This window comes from Prunus avium, chromosome 5 (genome assembly GCF_965620075.1).
Source record: "Prunus avium chromosome 5, drPruAviu1.hap1.1, whole genome shotgun sequence".
Taxonomy (NCBI): domain Eukaryota; kingdom Viridiplantae; phylum Streptophyta; class Magnoliopsida; order Rosales; family Rosaceae; genus Prunus; species Prunus avium.
Window position 1 is genome coordinate 15,167,690 of NC_142288.1, and position 5,475 is coordinate 15,173,164.

The 5,475-nt window shown below is 40.0% G+C and overlaps 1 pseudogene across 1 annotated transcript; it reads right to left on the reverse strand.

Moving 5' to 3' along the window:
* Nucleotides 1–628: 628 nt before the first annotated feature.
* On the reverse strand, nucleotides 629–3,911 carry LOC148294383 (cullin-4-like; annotated as a pseudogene). Its single transcript, XR_015835725.1, has 11 exons — nucleotides 3,802–3,911; nucleotides 3,519–3,632; nucleotides 3,376–3,423; nucleotides 3,100–3,206; nucleotides 2,320–2,380; nucleotides 2,092–2,223; nucleotides 1,853–1,990; nucleotides 1,673–1,753; nucleotides 1,376–1,456; nucleotides 1,182–1,257; nucleotides 629–1,104 (listed from the first exon to the last, which is right to left on the reverse strand). The product of XR_015835725.1 is annotated as a cullin-4-like (transcript).
* Nucleotides 3,912–5,475: the final 1,564 nt, after the last annotated feature.

A 5,475-nucleotide genomic window follows, 5' to 3' on the forward strand; every position in this document is an offset into this window, starting at 1 on the left:
TGGCAGAGCAGCTCTGGCCGCTGGCGCTTGCGGCTACAAGGCTGTGCAAGTCACAGGACCATGTGGCGATTGTTCTACAATTCCAGCAGCTATCTGCCGCAGCCGTTCTGCAATTCTGGCAGTTGGAGGTGGCTGCAAAGCGCTAGGAGGCAGCCGCAAGGTGTTGGCAGCCATGGTTCCCTGCGGTTGCAGTGAGGTTTCCACCACGAAACCATGAGACGGGCCCGTCGTGGTGGTGTTACTCTTCGTACGTCTTGTATCGACCATGGTTGATTGGAAAAAAGTGTGGAAAATGGATTTGGAGCACGCTTTGAGTATTATTTCGAGCTCTCAATGAAAGCACCAATTTGTGGGAACAAATTTCTTCCCACGAGAATATTCGTAATTTAATTGGGTAACTCCCAATTTAATTAGGTAACTCCCAATTAAATTGAGTAACTCCCAATTAGGTCAAATAATCCTCAAATGGAAGGAATTATTTGACCTAGGGTGATTTAATTTGGTTCCCACACTAATCCTTTCCCCACCTCTAAAATTAAGCAGAAGGTCTACATCGCTCTAGGACTTCAATTTTTCTGAGTCTTGGGCTTGCTTCATTGATTCAGGCAAAGAAATTTACACGGAAGGATTTAATATTCTTTTGTAGTTCATTGTAGTAACCAAAAATATGTATAGAAAAAATTGGTCTGTTAAAGCTTACCTCACCCCTCTCTCCCAGGAAAAAAATGCTCAGTCATCTTCCCCTGTAAAATCGCATGTCCAAAACACCCGACCTTGAAGTTCTTGATTGAGCTTTACCAGCACATATTACCCTCACCAATGTACAAGTTACAACACTGCGGTATTGATCACAACAAAGTTGTAAAAATATGTCTGTACATGAGTCAGACGACAAGGAACCGGGGGCATCCTGTCTCTTCCTCCTCAACTCAAAACTTTTCCCCTCATAGGGCAGTTAGAAGAGGTGAGTTTCCCAAATCAGTGCACGTAGCGGTAAGTTTCTGGAGCATTTTTGTCCCGCAAAATGTATTCACCGTCAAGTAGATATTCAATCTGTGTCTTCAATCTGTGTCTTCCTCCTTATTGGCAAGAAGACATCCCACCCTGTATGGCACAACCCATTATGGCATGCCCACACATGCTTATCTATAAAGACAAATAAAAATGAGGTGTTTTTTTACCTGTTGGTGCAGTTCATTCAACAGAAGAGTGTGACTCAGCTCTTTCCGAAATTTCATTATCCGAACCATAGCAGCCCTAATCTCCAATACATCACGCAAAGAAAAAATTTCAATCAAAAAGACCACAAACCATTTTCTAATAGGATGGGAAGCATGTGATATTGCAAAAGTCTGGGACATAAACAAAGGTCAACCTGGTATGTGTGGTCTCCAATTACTGTTTCATTGACCATGGTGCTCTCCTCCACTGTTTCCTTCATTTTGAAGGCATTTAACTACACGAATCAAAATAATTTAGGCTTCGTAATGTGACTGGCTATCCAAAATGGTGCAACTCTAAAATAAGGTCACCCTCTAGTGGACATGAGCAAAACTTCAGAACTACAAATTCACTTTTAAAACTTATCAGGCTTTAGTGCTTATGCTAGCTTGAGGCCTTCTGATAATCACTGTTATTTTGTTATGCTAGCTGGACATACAAACCAGTGTACCTTCACACGGTTGCGTTTATCAGTAAATTTGTCGTTATACTCGAATAAATCATCATCCTCCTCTTCTCTACCTCTGGGAATCTGTAGCACATATTTATAAGACCCGGCATTTCCAATTATGTTGCAAATAAAGATTTTACATACAAATCAGGTAATGCATGAAACCACCCAGGCACCCACCTTATTCAAAATGCGAACTTTTCCACATGCAAGGGACTGCAGAGTTCTTCTCAGTTCCTTGTCCTCAATGCCAGTAGAATCCTTAATATCTTGAAAGCTTTGCATCTCAGCATCATTAAACAGCATCAGGACAACAGTCTGGCAAGGAAACCAATTAGTTTTCATCCACTTAAACAAGTGAAATTTAAAGAGCCCCACAGGTAGTAAACAGAAGCATAACTGACGTAGAAGTGACCAACCTGAAAAAGAGATGTTTCAAGCTCCTTTTTGCCATTAGGAAACGCTGCTTTCAACACCACATTCACCAAATGAATTTAGCCACGTTAAATTTCTGTCCTTGTGCCTTCTTGATAAAACTCCTTGAAAATATCCTATTGAACAAAGCAAAATGATACAGTTACGCAACTTTACAAAGCACATTAACATCACCAGTAACAAAAGCATCTATCAGGTAGCATGTTCTTAACCTAGCTTTCATTCAATTCATGAGGAAGTCTAACATTCACATGGGGATATGTTGGCCAATTCCTGTATACGTCCCAAAACACCAATTAAACACCTTGGGAACATGGAAGATAGCGCAAAATACAATTAAGGCAGGACTTAGGTAAAGTTACTTGTCTCAGTTAGGTTCCTTGGCCTCTCTTAATAAAATCTATAATTTCAATGATAGATAACATGTGCTAAAAACATAATGCATTCACAAATATATATATATATACCTTGTCTAATTGATTAACTGTGCAAGAATTCAATTAGGAATTACCTATAATTTAAACCAAACACCAGACTTTATGAATGGTAAGCGAGAGTATATATCTTGTTTAGTCTATACATATTAGGAGGGGGGAATTTTTTTGTTAAATTCTCCTAAACTGCCCTTTCTTAAGGAAAAACAAATTTTAAAAATTTTAAAAATAAAACATAATCCAATCTGTTCACATTTTTTATAAACAAAAAGTCAGTAAAAATAGGCGATTAGCACACACTCTATCAACTGTGCAAGAAGAATTCAATTGGAAATGACCTGTAATGTAACCAAATCTCACCAAACTTCATGAATTGTTTGTAAGTAAAATATAGATATTACGAGAAAAGTGACAGTTGAGAACTTGACATTAAAATGTCAAATTTTCTTGAAAGGGGTTCACTTTCTGCAGTGTTAACATATTTGAGGAAACCCATTGAACACAACAAAACGAACCAAACCAACACTTCTGATATTACGTTAGAAATTTGATACATACCACTTCGCAAGGACATCAACCTTCATCCTAAAGCACGTTGGGAGTTCTGTACTGGGCTGGAATGATTGTTTGACGGACTCTTTTATCTCTTTAGACAATTCAATATCCTGAAAAAGTGTAGATGCAGAGCATACAATTAAACATACAATCTTTAAACAATCCATAGAAAACTTCGCACAAAAATTCAAATGGTGAATCACAAATCCATGCTTTACATGAAGTGATAAAGATTACTCCCAAACTAACTACATGAAGTAATATGGGAAATACGCCAACCTCAAACATTCTTTGGCATTTCCCCGTAAACTCATTGCCACACTCAGTCTACAGCTACACAGATATAAAATTGTGTTAGTCCACTTAAACAATGGATAGTCCACAAGTATACAAATCATAGAAGAGAAAACTTCATCATTAACCTTGGAAATCATAGACATCTCATCAACCTTCATCCTAATGCCTGTTGGGAGTTCTATACTGGGCTGGGATGATTGTTTGAAGGACTCTTTTCTCTCTTTAGACAATTCAATATCCTGAAAAAGTGTAGATGCAGAGCATACAATTAAACATATCATCTTTACACAATCCATAGATAACTTCGCACAAAAATTCAAATGGTGAATCACAAATCCATGCTATACATGAAGTGATAAAGATTACTCACAAACTAGCTACATGAAGTAATATGGGAAATACGCCAACCTCAAACATTCTTTGGCATTTCCTCGTAAACTCATTGCCACACTCAGTCTTCAGCTACACAGATATAAAATTGTGTTAGTCCACTAAAACAACAGAGAGTTCACAAGTACACAAATCATAGAAAAGAAAACTTCATCATTAACCTTGGAAATCATAGACATCTCTGCGTCCACAGAAGCACTTATGCCTTTTTTGCAAGATCCCTTATATAAAATTCTTGAAACAGATCCTTACCTTGAATTAGCAAGAAAGAAACTCTAATCGTTATCATTTTGCAGTCATACATGAGCAACTAAAGTAACAAAACATTTGCAAACACAAACCCATAACATGTGCAAAGGAGCTGTTGGTTAAGCCAAGACAGTCAATGTAACACCCCGACCCTAATTTATTTATCCAATTAAATGATTTAATTAATTTAATTATGAATTTACAATTTTGCCCTCGGGATAGGGGTATTTTGGTCACTTTTTAATCCAGAAAGATTTTGGGGCAGTAAGTGGTATTTTTATGTAGATTGTACCGAGATGAGTCCGTAGACATGTAGTGGGCTCGAATCGTAGTTGTGACGAGAAAATTACGATCAAAATACACGTAATGGCACAATCGTAATTATTTCGAAATTGAATATTTATAAAAACAGATTTTTCTCTCTCTCTCTCTCTCTCTCTCTCCCCGCGAGCAGCCCCTCCTCTTCGAAATTTTCAGTTCAGCCGGTGGCTTCCAAGGGTCACCGCCACCGCCACAGGCCACGGTTAGCCACGGGATCGGACCCAAAGTGACCGCCACCTCTCCCTCTTCCTTTCCCGACTCATTTCGGGCCCGATCCGCCGCTGGTATCGCCGGAAAAAAGTCAAGAAACGGCCGGATTTTTCGTGATTTTTCGGGAGCTCGTTCGGACGCCTCCGGCCACCAAATCTTGCGATCCAGGTATATTTTTAACCTCTTGACGTGCTCTAGCTGCTGGTTGTGTTAGTTTTGGGAAATTTCTGCATTTTGATAGTCGTTTAAGCGATTGAAAATCTGCCAGTTTTTGGCCTCCGATTCCGGCTACTTCCGTCGACTTTTTGGGGTAGGTCCAAGAACAAAAGTGGCTCCAATTGATGTTCTGAACCTACAGTAGGAATCTTGGCCCTTGATTTTGAGATTTTTCAGGCGATCGTTATCGCTTTGGCCACCCGCGCTGGCGGCGCGTGGAAACTGTAGCAGAGGGGCATTGTGTCCCGATGCGATCCCCTTGTTGTCACAAGCGCATAGGTACTTTCGGATTCCAATTCGAGTATCGTTTGAACCCCGAACGGATCTCGCCTATTGTACGATTTCCGGGTTCAATAGGTTCGAACCGTTGGATCATCTTGAATTTAATATATGCTGATCTAGGCATTCCTAGGATCGTGTAGGAATTCGCGGATCGTGAATTGGAGCTCCGGATGTTCCGATTCAATAAATTAAAGTTTGTGTTTTACGATATCCGTCCGATTGTGTGATCGCGAGCGATCCGACTGTCAGATTTGAACCAAACTTGCAGGACGTATTTCCTAAACCATGTGGAACCCATAGGAACATTTGGATCATAAAACGGAGGTCGTGGGCCCCGCGGGACCGGTTGACCAAATTTGGAAAGTTTGACCCTCGGTTGACCGTGAGTCTTCCGAGGTAGTTTCACCCTTCGAA